The following is a 17,373-nucleotide window of genomic DNA, read 5'->3' on the forward strand; positions in this document are numbered from 1 at the left end:
ACTGAAAACTCAGTTATTAAAGTGATGAGACAGAAGGAGAATATAGTAAGAGACTTAGCAGACAAAAAGAAATGTATAATTATATTAGGAATGGAAGAGAAACATAACCCAGATAGAACCACAAGAATCAAAGAGGAAAATGAAAAAGTAAGAAATTTACTAGAATTAGTTCAGGAAGATGAACCAGAAATAATGAAACAAATCGAAGAGAAATTCAGGCTAGGGAAATATAGTACAGACAAGACCAGACCAATCAAGATTAAATTCAGGTCATAAACTACGGCTGAGAATATCTTATCCAAAACAGGGAAACTAGCAACAAGTAAACAATATAAAAAGGTATGGATAAAAAGGGAAATGAATAAAGAGGAAAGAGAGGAAGAAAAGCAGAAAAGACTTGAAGCAAAGGAAAAAAAACGAGATAAGAACGGAGTCAGAAAAAGAGAGATTCTATTGGAGAGTAGTGAATATGAAACTGAAGAAAGTCGACATACAAGAGAAAAACAAAAGGGAAACAGAGAACACAATGGAAGTGGCAGAAAACTAAGAGTGTCTTACACAAATATAGATGGATTAATAACAGGATTGAATGAACTGAATGATTACTTGAAAGAAAAAGAACCAGACATAATGGGAATTGTAGAAACAAAATTAAAAGGTCCACTACCACCCAACAGTGTAGGACATGATGCATATAATTATTGGATTAGAAACAGAGTGAAAAAGGAAGGGGGTGGAGTTATGTTCCTAACTAAGAAGGATATAAACGTGAAGGGTGTCACATATGGAAAGAATACAGTAGAAATGATAATGATGGAAGTAGAAGACAGAGATAAGAAGAACAGAAAGTTTGTGATAAATTATGTGCCCCCAAAAACAGCCTCATGGGAAGAGAGTGAACATAAAAGTATGTTAGAGGACACAAAGATAACATTAAACAAGATAATGGAAGAGGGAGGAAAAATAGTTATGATGGGCGACTTTAATTACAAAGAAATCTGCTGGGAAGAAATGACAGCAAAAGGTGGAGACGGCTCATGGGGTAACGCTCTACTCGAGATGGTTACTGACCATACAATGACACAATGGATACAGGAGAACACTAGGTATAGAAATGAAGAAGAGCCATCGAAACTAGACCTAGTAATTACATCCGAACCTAGAATAGTGGACAAAATTGAATATAAAACACCAATAAGTAAAAGTGACCACATACTGATTGAACTGGAACTTAATGAAGAAAAATATATGAAAAGAAATGAACAATACAGAAAAGGAAGAATGATGTATGAAAAAACAAACTTTGATAAGATAAGAGAATTCTTTCAACAAGAAAACTGGGAAGAAATATACAAAGAAGAAACAACAGTAGAAGAGAAATGGAATATTTTGACAAACATTTACAAAAAAGGAGTGGAAAAGTATGTCCCAAGACAAAAACAAGAAAAAGAATATGTAAAATGCTGGTACAACAAAAGCTGTAGGGAGTTAAAAGACAATAGAGACAAAGCCTGGACCAGATGGAAAAAAGACAGAAGACCTGAAAAATGGAAAATATATACCTGCTATAGAAATGAATATGTACAAATGTGCAGAGAAGAAAAGAGAAAATATGAAAAAGATATCATAGAAAAGTGTAAAGATCAACCGAAACTATTCTACAGATTTGTAAACAATAAACTGAAAAACAAACAAGACTTGGAGAAATTAAGACAGGAGGGAGTTGAATACACTGAGGAAATGGAAATGGCGGAAATTATGAACAAACATTTTAAATCAGTGTTTACAAGGGAGAACATACAACCTGAAGAGAAAGAATGGAAAGAGAAAGTCCCCCCTATGGAAAAAATAGAAGTAACAAAGAATGAAATATTAACACACTTGAGTAATCTTGATGTCAGAAAATCGCATGGACCAGATGAAATAGCAAACTGGATACTAAAAGAATGCAGGAATGAACTGGCAGACAAAATACATAGCATACTAAATAGTTCCTTGAAAGAAGGAAAAGTTCCAGAAGATTGGAAAAAAGCAAATATAGTACCTATATACAAAGGAGGAAATAAAGAAGACCCTACCAACTATAGACCAGTCTCTCTAACAAGTACAATAGCAAAAATTTGTGAAAGAATTATCAAAAGTAGATGGGTAAAATATTTAGAAAAAAAACAAAGTGTTAAATCCAAGGCAATTTGGATTCAGACAAGGACGATCATGCGTCACCAATTTAATATGTTTCTATTCAAGACTAATAGATATAATACAAGAAAGAGATGGATGGGCGGACTGTGCATTTTTAGATCTAAAGAAAGCTTTTGACAAAGTACCACATAAGAAGTTGCTTAAGAAATTAGAATATGAAGGAGGAATACAGGGCAAACTACTAAATTGGATGGAGGACTTTTTGCAAGAAAGAAAAATGAGAGTAGTGATAAGAAACCAGCACTCAAAATGGGATGAAGTAATAAGCGGTGTTCCGCAGGGAACAGTTCTGGCCCCAATAATGTTTGCTATATATATTAATGATATGGATGAAGGAATAGAAAGCTATATGAGCTTCTTTGCAGATGATGCAAAACTACTGAAAAGAGTGAAAACTGAAGAGGATTGTGAATCACTACAGAGAGATCTAAATAAAGTACAAGAATGGAGTAGGAAATGGGAGATGGAGTTCAATACAAAAAAGTGTAGTATAATGGAATTTGGAAAAAGCAAAAACAGAATAACAGGAGCATATAAATTGGGAGAAGAAGGAATAAAAAAAGTAGAAAACGAGAAGGACCTGGGAGTCATTGTTATGAATAATATGTCACCTGAGAAACATATAAATAAGATTTTTGGAGAGACTTATAATCTAATAAGAACAATCAAAGTTGCATTTACATACCTGGATGAAGAAATGGTGAAGAAAATCCTAATCACCCTGATAAGACCAAGATTGGAATATGCAGCAACGATATGGTCACCAAGTACAAAAAAATGTATAAAAAAACTTGAAAGAATACAAAGAGCAATTACAAAACTGGCACCAACACTCTCAAAACTATCATATGAAGAGAGACTAGAAAAACTTGAACTACAGACACTAGAGCAAAGAAGAGAGAGAGGAGATTTGATAGCTATTTACAGAATCATGAAAGGCATAGAAATTACTGACAGAGAGAATCTGATAAAATGGGATGACAGAAATACTAGAGGACAAGGAAAGAAAATAAAAAAAGACAGCTATAGAAGAGATTTGAAAAAGAACAGCTTTCCTCACAGAGTAATAGACAGTTGGAACAAGTTAGATGAGAAAGTGGTGTGTGCAAAAACAATACATGAATTTAAAAATAGTTTAGATAAAATGAGATATGAAGACGGGACCTCACGAGCATAGCTCCCCTTCCCGTAAAATACAACTAGGTAAATACAACTAGGTAAATACACACTTTCAACGAACGGACGGCTTGAAGAACGTTCTGAAGAAAAGTGCAGATTGTGGATCCCAACGCAAAGAGAAGTGCCTTTTTGTATTTACAGGGTGGGGGGAAATTGCTCGTGGGGTAGTGGGAAAGTAAGGAAAGAGGAGAAGGGGAGGGATTGCTGGGGAAATGGAAGGTAATGAGGAAGTAGAGGACTTGGCCCTAACAGACCGCCGAAAAGTAAACAAGCGACCGCAAGACGAGCTGGAGGACGACGAAATGTCTAATAAGAATGTAAAGATTAGAAGTATAGATAGGAACAATACAGTAGAAAGTGATGAGAATATTTTCAAGGGATTTAAAGAGAGTGGGGGGGACACAACCCCCCCCCCCCCGACTGACAAGACTAGAGGAGAAGGTTGATAAGGTGATCGAGGACTTGGAGAGTAGGTTAGGTCATATGAACACCATTTTACAAAGGGTTGAAAGATTGGAAGAACTAGAAAAGGCGAATAAAAACTTAACTGATGAAATAGAAGACCTAAAAAGACAGTTAAAAGAAGTAAAGGTGGAGAATGAGGAATTGAAGAGGAATAGTAAAGAAAACAGAGAGACAATAGCTAAAGAAAGTAAAAATTGGAAGAAAACCCAAGAAGGAAATAAGGTCTCATTCACTGACATAGTCAAACAGCAATTGAAAGAACATACTGAAGACTCAGTTATTAAAGTGATGAGACAAAAGGAGAATATAGTTAGAGATTTAGCAGACAAGAAGAAATGTATAATTATATTAGGAATGGAAGAGAAACACAACACAGATAGAACCACAAGAATCAAAGAGGAAAATGAAAAAGTAAGCCAATTACTAGAATCAGTTCAGGAAGATGAACCAGAAATTATGAAACAAATCGAAGAGAAATTTAGACTCGGAAAGTATAGCACAGACAAGACCAGACCAATTAAGATAAAATTCAAGTCACAAACAACGGCAGAGAATATCTTATCCAAAACAGGGAAACTAGCAACAAGTGAACAATATAAAAAGATATGGATAAAAAGAGAAATGAATAAAGAGGAAAGAGAGGAAGAAAAGCAGAAAAGACTGGAAGCTAAGACAAAAAACGAGAACAGAACGGAGTCAGAGAAAGAGAGATTCTATTGGAGAGTAGTGAACATGAAACTAAGGAAGTTCGACATACAAAAGAAAAACATAAGGGAAACAGAGAACACAATGGAAGTGGCAGAAAACTAAGAGTGTCTTACACAAATATAGATGGATTAATAACAGGATTAAATGAGCTGAATGATTATTTGAAGGAAAAAGAACCGGACATAATGGGAATTGTAGAAACAAAATTAAAAGGCCCACTACCACCCAACAGTGTAGGACATGATGCATACAATTATTGGATTAGAAACAGAGAGAAAAAGCAAGGGGGTGGAGTTATGTTCCTGACTAAGAAGGATATAAACGTGAAAGGTGTCATATATGGAAAGAATACAGTAGAGATGATTATGATAGAAGTGGAAGACAGAGATAAGAAGAGCAGAAAATTTGTGATAAATTATGTGCCTCCAAAAACAGCCTCATGGGAGGAGAGTGAATATAAAAGTATGTTAGAGGACACAAAGATAACATTAAATAAAATAATGGAAGATGGAGGAAGAATAGTTATGATGGGCGACTTTAATTGCAAAGAAATCTGCTGGGAAGAAATGACAGTAAAGGGTGGAGACGACTCATCGGGAAACCCTCTACATGAGATGATTATTGACCACACAATGACACAATGGATACAGGAGAACACTAGGTATAGAAATGAAGAGCCATCGAGACTAGACTTATTGATTACATCTGAACCTAGAATAGTGGACAAGATTGAATATAAAACACCAATAGGTAAAAGTGACCACATATTGATTGAACTGGAACTTAATGAAGAAAAATATATGAAAAGAAATGAACAATATAGAAAAGGAAGAATGATGTATGAAAAAACAAACTTTGATAAAATAAGAGAATTCTTTCAACAAGAAAACTGGGAAGAAATATACAAAGAAGAAACATCAGTGGAAAAGAAATGGAATATTTTGACAAACATTTACAAAAAAGGAGTGGAAAAGTATGTCCCAAGACAAAAACAAGAAAAAGAATATGTAAAATGCTGGTACAACAAAAGCTGTAGGGAGTTAAAAGACAAAAGAGACAAAGCCTGGACCAGATGGAAAAAAGACAGAAGACCTGAAAAATGGAAAATATATACCAGTTATAGAAATGAATATGTACAAACGTGCAGAGAGGAAAAGAGAAAATATGAAAAAGACGCCATAGAAAAATGTAAAGATCAACCAAAACTATTCTACAGATTTGTAAACAATAAACTGAAAAACAAACAGGACTTGGAGAAATTAAGACAAGGGGGAGTTGAATACACTGAGGAAATGGAAATGGCGGAAATTATGAACAAACATTTTAAATCAGTGTTTACAAGGGAGAACATACAACCAGAAGAGATTGAATGGAAAGAGAAAGTCCCCCCTATAGAAAAAATAGAAGTATCAAAGAATGAAATATTGATACACTTGAGTAATCTTGATGTCAGAAAATCGCATGGACCAGATGAAATAGCAAACTGGATTCTGAAAGAATGCAGGAATGAACTGGCAGACAAAATACATAGCATAATAAGCAGTTCCTTGAAAGAAGGAAAAGTTCCAGAAGATTGGAAAAAAGCAAATATAGTACCTATATATAAAGGAGGAAATAAAGAAGAACCTACCAACTATAGACCAGTCTCTCTAACAAGTACAATAGCAAAAATTTGTGAAAGAATTATCAAAAGTAGATGGGTAAAATACTTGGAAAAAAACAACGTACTAAATCCAAGGCAATTTGGATTCAGACAAGGACGATCATGCGTCACCAATTTAATATGTTTCTATTCAAGGCTAATAGATATAATACAAGAAAGAGATGGATGGGCTGATTGTGCATTTCTAGACCTAAAAAAAGCTTTTGACAAAGTACCACATAAGAAGTTGCTTAAGAAACTAGAATCTGAAGGAGGAATACAAGGTAAATTACTAAATTGGATGGAAGACTTTTTGCAAGAAAGAAAAATGAGAGAAGTGATAAGAAACCAGCACTCAAAATGGAATGAAGTAATAAGCGGTGTCCCGCAGGGAACAGTCCTGGCCCCAATAATGTTTGCTATATATATTAATGATATGGATGAAGGAATTGAAAGCTATATGAGCTTCTTTGCAGACGATGCAAAACTACTGAAAAGAGTGAAAACTGAAGAAGATTGTGAATCACTACAGAGAGATCTAAATAAAGTACAAGAATGGAGTAGGAAGTGGGAGATGGAGTTCAATACAAAAAAGTGTAGTATAATGGAATTTGGAAAAGCAAAAACAGAATAACAGGATCATATAATTTGGGAGAAGAAGGAATAAAAAAAGTAGAAAATGAGAAGGACCTGGGAGTCATTGTTATGAATAATATGTCACCTGAAAAACATATAAATAAGATTTTTGGAGAAACTTATAATTTAATAAGAACAATCAAAGTGGCATTTACATACCTGGATGAAGAAATGGTGAGGAAAATCCTAATCACCCTGATAAGACCAAGATTAGAATATGCAGCAACAATATGGTCACCAAGTACAAAAAAATGTATAAAAAAAACTTGAAAGAATACAAAGAGCAATTACAAAACTGGCACCAACACTCTCAAAACTATCATATGAAGAGAGACTACAAAAACTTGAACTACAGACACTAGAGCAAAGAAGAGAGAGAGGAGATTTGATAGCTATTTACAGAATCATGAAAGGCATAGAAATTACTGATAGAGAGAATCTGATAAAATGGGATGACAGAAATACAAGAGGACACGGAAAGAAAATAAAAAAAGACAGCTATAGAAGAGATTTGAAAAAGAACAGCTTTCCACACAGAGTAATAGACAGTTGGAACAAGTTAGATGAGAAAGTGGTGTGTGCAAAAACAATACATGAATTTAAAAATAGTTTAGATAAAATGAGAAATGAAGACGGGACCCCACGAGCATAGCTCCCCTTCCCGTAAAATACAACTAGGTAAATACACTTCAACGAATGGACGGCTTAGAAGACGTTCTGAAGAAAATTGAAGTTTTGTGGATCCCAACGCAAAGAGAAGTGCCTATTGTATTTACAGGGTGGGGGGGAAATTGCTCGTGGAGTAGTAGGAAAGTAGGGAAAGAGGAAAAGGGGAGGGATTACTGAGGGAAATGGAAGGAAATGAGGAAGGAGTAGACTTGGCCCAGGCAGACAGGCGAAAGGTAAACAAAAGGCCCCCCGACGACGATGAAATGTCTAATAAAAATGTAAAGATTAGAAGTATAGATAAGAGCAATACAGTAGAAAGTGATGAGAATATTTTCCAGGGATTTAAAGAGGGTGGGGGGGGGACACAAGACTAGAAGAGAAGGTCGATAAGATGATCGAGGACTTGGAGCGTAGGTTCGGTCATGTTAACAATATTATACGGAGAGTTGAAAAATTGGAAGAACTAGAGAAGGCGAACAAAAACTTAACTAAGGAAATTGAAGAATTAAAAAAAAACAGTTAAAAGAAGTAAAAGATGAGAATAAAGCCTTAAAGGAGAATAATAAGGAAAACAAGGAGGGTTGGAAAAAAAATCATGAAAATAGCAAAGTTGCATTCACTGACATAATCAGACAGCAAATGAATGAACAAACTGAAAACTCAGTTATTAAAGTGATGAGACAGAAGGAGAATATAGTAAGAGACTTAGCAGACAAAAAGAAATGTATAATTATATTAGGAATGGAAGAGAAACATAACCCAGATAGAACCACAAGAATCAAAGAGGAAAATGAAAAAGTAAGAAATATACTAGAATTAGATCATGAAGATTAACCAGAAATAATGAAAAAAATCGAAGAGAAAATCAGGCTAGGTAAATATAGTACAGACAAGACCAGACCAATCAAGATAAAATTCAGGTCACAAACTACGGCTGAGAATATCTTATCCAAAACAGGGAAACTAGCAACAAGTGAACAATATAAAAAGGTATGGATAAAAAGGGAAATGAATAAAGAGGAAAGAGAGGAAGAAAAACAGAAAAGACTTGAAGCAAAGGAAAAAAACGAGATAAGAACGGAGTCAGAAAAAGAGATTCTATTGGAGAGTAGTGAATATGAAACTAAAGAAAGTCGACATACAAGAGAAAAACAAAAGGGAAACAGAGAACACAATGGAAGTGGCAGAAAACTAAGAGTGTCTTACACAAATATAGATGGACTAATAACAGGATTGAATGAGCTGAATGATTATTTGAAAGAAAAAGAACCAGACATAATGGGAATTGTAGAAACAAAATTAAAAGGTCCACTACCACCCAACAGTGTAGGACATGATGCATATAATTATTGGATTAGAAACAGAGTGAAAAAGGAAGGGGGTGGAGTTATGTTCCTGACTAAGAAGGATATAAATGTGAAGTGTGTCACATATGGAAAGAATACAGTAGAGATGATAATGATGGAAGTAGAAGACAGAGATAAGAAGAACAGAAAGTTTGTGATAAATTATGTGCCCCCAAAAACAGCCTCATGGGAAGAGAATGAACATAAAAGTATGTTAGAGGACACAAAGATAACATTAAACAAGATAATGGAAGAGGGAGGAAAAATAGTTATGATGGGCGACTTTAATTGCAAAGAAATCTGCTGGGAAGAAATGACAGTAAAGGGTGGAGACGGCTCATGGGGAAACGCTCTACTTGAGATGGTTACTGACCATACAATGACACAATGGATACAGGAGAACACTAGGTATAGAAATGAAGAAGAGCCATCGAGACTAGACCTAGTAATTACATCCGAACCTAGAATAGTGGACAAAATTGAATATAAAACACCAATAAGTAAAAGTGACCACATATTGATTGAACTGGAACTTAATGAAGAAAAATATATGAAAAGAAATGAACAATACAGAAAAGGAAGAATGATGTATGAAAAAACAAACTTTGATAAAATAAGATAATTCTTTAAACAATAAAACTGGGAAGAAATATACAAAGAAGAAACAACAGTAGAAGAGAAATGGAATATTTTGACAAAAATTTACAAAAAAGGAATGGAAAAGTATGTCCCAAGACAAAAACAAGAAAAAGAATATGTAAAATGCTGGTACAACAAAAGCTGTAGGGAGTTAAAAGACAATAGAGACAAAGCCTGGACCAGATGGAAAAAAGACAGAAGACCTGAAAAATGGAAAATATATACCTGTTATAGAAATGAATATGTACAAATGTGCAGAGAGGAAAAGAGAAAATATGAAAAAGATATCATAGAAAAGTGTAAAGATCAACCAAAACTATTCTACAGATTTGTAAACAATAAACTGAAAACCAAACAAGACTTGGAGAAATTAAGACAGGGGGGAGTTGAATACACTGAGGAAATGGAAATGGCGGAAATTATGAACAAACATTTTAAATCAGTGTTTACAAGGGAGAACATACAACCTGAAGAGAACGAATGGAAAGAGAAAGTCCCCCCTATGGAAGAAATAGAAGTAACAAAGAATGAAATATTAACACACTTGAGTAATCTTGATGTCAGAAAATCGCATGGACCAGATGAAATAGCAAACTGGATACTGAAAGAATGCAGGAATGAACTGGCAGACAAAATACATAACATACTAAACAGTTGCTTGAAAGAAGGAAAAGTTCCAGAAGATTGGAAAAAAGCAAATATAGTACCTATATATAAAGGAGGAAATAAAGAAGAACCTACCAACTATAGACCAGTCTCTCTAACAAGTACAATAGCAAAAATTTGTGAAAGAATTATCAAAAGTAGATGGGTAAAATATTTAGAAAAAAACAAAGTGTTAAATCCAAGGCAATTTGGATTCAGACAAGGACGATCATGCGTCACCAATTTAATATGTTTCTATTCAAGGCTAATAGATATAATACAAGAAAGAGATGGATGGGCGGACTGTGCATTTTTAGATCTAAAGAAAGCTTTTGACAAAGTACCACATAAGAAGTTGCTTAAGAAATTAGAAACTGAAGGAGGAATACAGGGCAAACTACTAAATTGGATGGAGGACTTTTTGCAAGAAAGAAAAATGAGAGTAGTGATAAGAAACCAGCACTCAAAATGGGATGAAGTAATAAGCGGTGTTCCGCAGGGAACAGTTCTGGCCCCAATAATGTTTGCTATATATATTAATGATATGGATGAAGGAATAGAAAGCTATATGAGCTTCTTTGCAGATGATGCAAAACTACTGAAAAGAGTGAAAACTGAAGAAGATTGTGAATCACTACAGAGAGATCTAAATAAAGTACAAGAATGGAGTAGGAAGTGGGAGATGGAGTTCAATACAAAAAAGTGTAGTATAATGGAATTTGGAAAAAGCAAAAACAGAATAACAGGAGCATATAAATTGGGAGAAGAAGGAATAAAAAAGTAGAAAATGAGAAGGACCTGGGAGTCATTGTTATGAATAATATGTCACCTGAGAAACATATAAATAAGATTTTTGGAGAAACTTATAATCTAATAAGAACAATCAAAGTTGCATTTACATACCTGGATGAAGAAATGGTGAAGAAAATCCTAATCACCCTGATAAGACCAAGATTGGAATATGCAGCAACGATATGGTCACCAAGTACAAAAAAATGTATAAAAAAATTGAAAGAATACAAAGAGCAATTACAAAATTGGCACCAACACTCTCAAAACTATCATATGAAGAGAGACTAGAAAAACTTGAACTACAGACACTAGAGCAAAGAAGAGAGAGAGGAGATTTGATAGCTATTTACAGAATCATGAAAGGCATAGAAATTACTGACAGAGAGAATCTGATAAAATGGGATGACAGAAATACTAGAGGACACGGAAAGAAAATAAAAAAAAGACAGCTATAGAAGAGATTTGAAAAAGAACAGCTTTCCTCACAGAGTAATAGACAGTTGGAACAAGTTAGATGAGAAAGTGGTATGTGCAAAAACAATACATGAATTTAAAAATAGTTTAGATAAAATGAGATATGAAGACGGGACCCCACGAGCATAGCTCCCCTTCCCGTAAAATACAACTAGGTACAACTAGGTAAATACATACATACATGCATACATACGTATGCATGTATTTATGTATGTCTGTCTGTCTGTATGTATGTATGTATGTATGCATGTATGTATGTATGTATGCATGTATGTGTGTGTGTTTGTGATTTACCATGGTTTTTGGATGAAAACTCAGAGCTCGTATATGGCTCTATGGGTAACACTGTGACTACACACACACACACACACACACACACACACACACACACACACACACACACACACACACACACACACACACACACACGGATCGATGGTTGGGTGGTACCGCGCTCGACCGCTAATTCGGCGATCCGAATTCGAGTCCCATCCAGGGCTGAACAAAATTTTGCATCGTTTCACTACGAGCCGGTACTCCAACTCTGGTCGGCAAGGGATTTTGTGCGTGTGTGTGTGTGTGTGTGTGTGTGTGTGTGTGTGTGTGTGTGTGTGTGTGTGTGTGTGTGTGTGTGTGTGTGTGTTTAGTCACAGCGTTACTCTGAGCTTTCATCCGAAAACCGTGGTAAATCACAAACGCACACACATACATATCATACATGTATTCATACATACATACATACATACATACATACATACATACATACATACATAAATACATACGTATGTATGAATGTGTGTGTATGTATATGTGTGTGTGTGTGAGTGTGTGTGCGTGTGTGAGTGACAGAAAAAGAAACCTAAGCAGTTGTACGGAAACGTAAGGAATTAAACGCATTATATTTCATCAGTTACAACGAAAACCTTTAAAATAAACCGTAGAATATAATGTTGTAGATATCGTCTTATTACCTTATATGGATCCACCACACACACATCGCATTGTTTGTCGTACAAATCAGCACAAAGGAACACAAAGGAAGAACAAACAACAGCAGGCCTATTGGCCCTAACGAGGTTGTTTGCGTTTACTACACTAAGCTACAGTTAAGAAATCAGGGCAACTAGGCGATAGAAGATGAACTAACATTACTGCGACCACTATCCTATTAAACTACAATTAAATGCTGGTCTGTCAGATTTTTTATTGCAAGGGATGATATTTTATTTGAGGATTAGAGTCTAAGTATTTAGGCGATTTTTAAATGTTGGGCTGTTCGGGAGGCAGGACAGAAAGTCCGTAGAATAGGAGTTGGTGATGGGTCTGGTGTCTACGTGGTCGATTGTCATCCAATCTCCAGCCTTTCTGTCGTCGTGTCACTTGTCAGTAATAATATGTTTACATCATAGTAACACTATTCTGTCGGGCACGTTCGTGCGTCAGCTGCCACGAGGCTATAAGCAAACTTGTCGTCCATACTCACTTTTCTTACATCCAATCCATAGTTACAGTTGGGCAACGCATTTTCTTTAGAATATTTTTCTGTCAAAATTAAGGAATAACTTAGCTATCTTTAAGTATTCTGTGAAGACATTAAATAACAATGGTTAGGTATAGCTCCGCCATTGCTATCACCATAGTAAGAGTTTGGATTAATGATGATTACAATGCTACTGAGTAGGCTACGTTTTGATTTGACTCAGCACAAGGGGGAACGTGATGGACGAAGACTACAACACCAGAATTAATTAATTAAATAATTAATTATTTAATGTGTTTATTTGTGTTTATATATTTATCTATTAATTTGTTTATCTATTTATTTTGTCTCGACTGATATTAAAAAATAAATAAATAAACGGTTATTTTTACGGACCATATTTTATATATTCATTAATCTCTTTGTTTATCTATTTATTTATTTATCTAATTATTTATTTATTCATTTTGTCTCGACTGACATTAAAAAATAAAGAAAAATAGACGGTTATTTTTACGTACCGTTAGATATATTTCTTAGTCTATATTTACGTGAGTTCTGATCCCATGTGCAGCCAGTAGGATCGTATCTTGTCTATACACGATCAGATCGTTTTGTTTTAGGATATGGTATGTCTTAATCCCTCCCGTGACTGTTGGCACTGTTCCTTATAGTCTGGATACCGCGAGGCCATTTTTATCAGTATTCATGACACCTAGACTGATACCTACACATGGCGTCCTGTATATTCAGGCTCCTTTCAAACGTATCAACATTTCGCCGTGCGCCGTCCATGACACGACGTCGTGCTCTCAATAACCATGGGTGTGTATAGATGCTTTCACACGTGGTCGTAGTCGTGACGTGTAAAAACGTCCATGTAGCACGACGTCGTGCTGTGGACGGCGCACGACGAAAAGTCGATACGTGTCGAGCGAGCCTCAGATGACATAGGGTAAGTGACAGTCACAATGGGAGATCCTGCAACAGGATGGCATGTTTTGCTAATCTCTTCTGGCAAATATTTTGTTTTATATATATATATATATATATATATATATATATATATATATATATATATAATATATATATATATATATATATATATATATATTCGTTTTTTTTTTTTTTTTTTTTTTTTTTGTGAAAGAAGAGAGTCCCATTAGTAGTAAATGCCTCTTCCCACTCCTCCGTTCCCCCATCCCCTTTCTAATGATTAGATTTTGATAGATCATTAGTAATGAAATGAGATTTGAGCATTTTCCGATTTTTTCATTTCTCTTTTTATAACGGGAATAGAAAAGAATGAACGCAAATAAATTACAATTTCATAGGCCACATAACAGCTGGACTAGAAGAAGTGAAGTTCATTTGGATTGGGAAAAATATTCAAATAATGATTTGCCAATAGCACTGCATGCCACACAACGTGGATTTCTGTCCCGACTCCAACAGCTCAACAATTGGCGTTGATAATTAATATATCTTTGTTCACTTTTTTTCCAACAGGCGTAGCTGATTCACAATTTAATTCTATAAAATAGCTTAATTGGTTTTGCTACCGGAGATGTATTGTCACCGATTTTCACCCCAACATTTGGAATGTGAACAGTGAAAGTTTGTTTACGTCGAACACCTCTCGTAATTATAAGGTTTGGTTTATATAGAACCATGATACGGGTGATCAATAACTGCTTAGTAAATTGCAATGTGATTTTAAATGTACGAGTGTCAGTCAGTAAATGATTGATCATTTGTAATGTGATTTAGAAATGCACAAGAACTTGGATCTGTCTTGTAGATTCGCCGGAAGTCGAGAGCGTTTCGTCGAGCATCGTAAATGCAGCTTTCGATTCGAAACCTCATTAGGTCCCAAGGGCAAGGTTGTGGCGACCAGCCAAATTTGTGTGTGTTTTTCCCCACTCGTTTCTGCCTCTTGGCGCCCGTAGTTTTACCCTGAGCAGTATCTAAGTGGAGTCCGCACGAGCCCTGGTGACCCTCGACCTGTGGCTGAGGTGGTGACCCAATCGGGTCAAGTGACCAAAATGACCCCCAAAATTACCAAAGGGGTTAACCCACATATTTGGCTAAAAATCGTCATGTCTCCGATTTGGCCCAAACTTACTCCAGAGGGAGAGAGTCGTCCACAGGTCACGGCGAAGTAGACGGGGGAACCTGGTCCCAAGGGCAAGGTCGTGGCAACCAGCCAAATTTGTGTGTGTTTTTCCCCTCTCATTTCTGTCTCTTGTCGCCCGTAATTTTAGCCTGAGGAGTATCTAAGTGGAGTCCGCAAGAGCCCTGGTAACCCTCGACCTGTGGCTGAGGTGGTGACCCAATCGGGCCAAGTGACCAAAATGACCCCCTAAAAGCTAAAAATCGACATGTCTCCGATTTGGCCCAAACTTACTCCAGAGGGAGAGAGTCGTCCACAGGTCACGGCGAGGTGCACGGGGGAAACCGGGTCCCAAGGGCAAGGTCGTGGTGACCAGCCAAATTTGTGTGTGTTTTTCCCCTCTCGTTTCTGGCTCTTGGCGCCCGTAATTTTAGCCTGAGCAGTATCTAAGTGGGGTCCGCAAGAGCCCTGGTGACCCTCGACCTGTAGCTGAGGTGGTGACCCAATCGGGTCAAGTGACCAAAATGACCCCCAAAATTACCAAAGGGGTTAACCCACAGATTTGGCTAAATATCGTCATGTCTCCGATTTCGCCCAAACTTAATCCAGAGGGAGAGAGTCGTCCACAGGTCACGGCGAAGTAGACGGGGGAACCTGGTCCCAAGGGCAAGGTCGTGGCGACCAGCCAAATTTGTGTGTGTTTTTCCCCTCTCATCTCTGCCACTTGTCGCCCGTAATTCTAGACCGAGCAGTATCTAAGGGGAGTCCGCAAGAGCCCTGGTGACCCTCGACCTGTGGCTGAGGTGGTAACCCAATCGGGCCAAGTGACCAAAATGACCCCCAAAATTACCAAAGGGGTTAACCCACAGATTTGGCTAAAAATCGTCATGTCTCCGATTTGGCCCAAACTTACTCCAGAGGGAGAGAGTCGTCCACAGGTCACGGCGAGGTAGACGGAGGGAACCTGGTCCCAAGGGCAAGGTCATGGCGACCAGCCAAATTTTTATGTGTTTTTCCCCTCTCATTTCTACCTCTTGTCGCCCGTAATTTTAGCCTGAGCAGTATCTAAGTGGAGTCTGCAAGAGCCCTGGTGACCCTCGACCTGTGGCTGAGGTGGTGACCCAATCGGGCCAAGTGACCAAAATGCTCCCCAAAACTAAAAATCGTCATGTCTCCGGTTTGGCCCAAACTTACTCCAGAGGGAGAGAGTCGTCCACAGGTCACGGCGAGGTAGACGGGGGAATCTGGTCCCAAGGGCAAGGTCGTGGCGACCAGCCAAATTTGTGTGTGTTTTTCCCCTCTCATTTCTGTCTCTTGTCGCCCGTAATTTTACCCTGAGCAGTATCTAAGTGGAGTCCGCAAGAGCCCTGGTAACCCTCGACCTGTGGATGAGGTGATGACCCAATCGGGTCAAGTGACCAAAATGACCCCCAAAATTACCAAAGGCCCACAGATTTGGCTAAAAATCGTCATGTCTCCGATTTGGCCCAAACTTTCTCCAGAGGGAGAGAGTCGTCCACAGGTCACGGCGAGGTAGACGGGGGGAACCTGGTCCCAAGGGCAAGGTCGTGGCGACCAGCCAAATTTGTGTGTGTTTTTCCCCTCTCATTTCTGTCTCTTGTCGCCCGTAATTTTACCCTGAGCAGTATCTAAGTGGAGTCCGCAAGAGCCCTGGTAACCCTCGACCTGTGGCTGAGGTGGTGACCCAATCGGGCCAAGTGACCAAAATGACCCCCAAAACTACCAAAGGGTTAACCCACAGATTTGGCTAAAAATCGTCATGTCTCCGATTTGGCCCAAACTTACTCCAGAGGGAGAGAGTCGTCCACAGGGCAAAAAATTACCAAAGGGGACCCACGGAACTGGCCAAAAACTGTCATGTCTCCGATTTGGCCCAAACTTACTCCAGAGGGAGAGAGTCGTCCACAGGTCACGGCGAGGTAGACGGTGGGAACCTGGTCCCAAGGGCAAGGTCGTGGCGACCAGCCAAATTTGTGTGTGTTTTTCCCTTCTCGTTTCTGGCTCTTGGCGCCCGTAATTTTAGCCTGAGCAGTATCTAAGTGGAGTCCGCAAGAGCCCTGGTGACCCTCGACCTGTGGCTGAGGTGGTGACCCAATTGGGTCAAGTGACCAAAATGACCCCCAAAATTACCAAAGGGGTTAACCCACACATTTGGCTAAAAATCGTCATATCTCCGATTTGGCCCAAACTTACTCCAGAGGGAGAGAGTCGTCCATAGGTCACGGCGAGGTAGACGGGGGGAACCTGGTCCCAAGGGCAAGGTCGTGGCGACCAGCCAAATTTGTGTGTGTTTTCCCCCTCTCATTTCTGCCTCATGGCGCCCGTAATTTTAGCCTCAGCAGTATCTAAGTGGAGTCCGCAA

The sequence above is a fragment of the Oratosquilla oratoria genome, chromosome 22 (assembly GCF_046742065.1).
Source record: "Oratosquilla oratoria isolate Oo_2021 chromosome 22, ASM4674206v1, whole genome shotgun sequence".
Lineage (NCBI taxonomy): Eukaryota > Metazoa > Arthropoda > Malacostraca > Stomatopoda > Squillidae > Oratosquilla > Oratosquilla oratoria.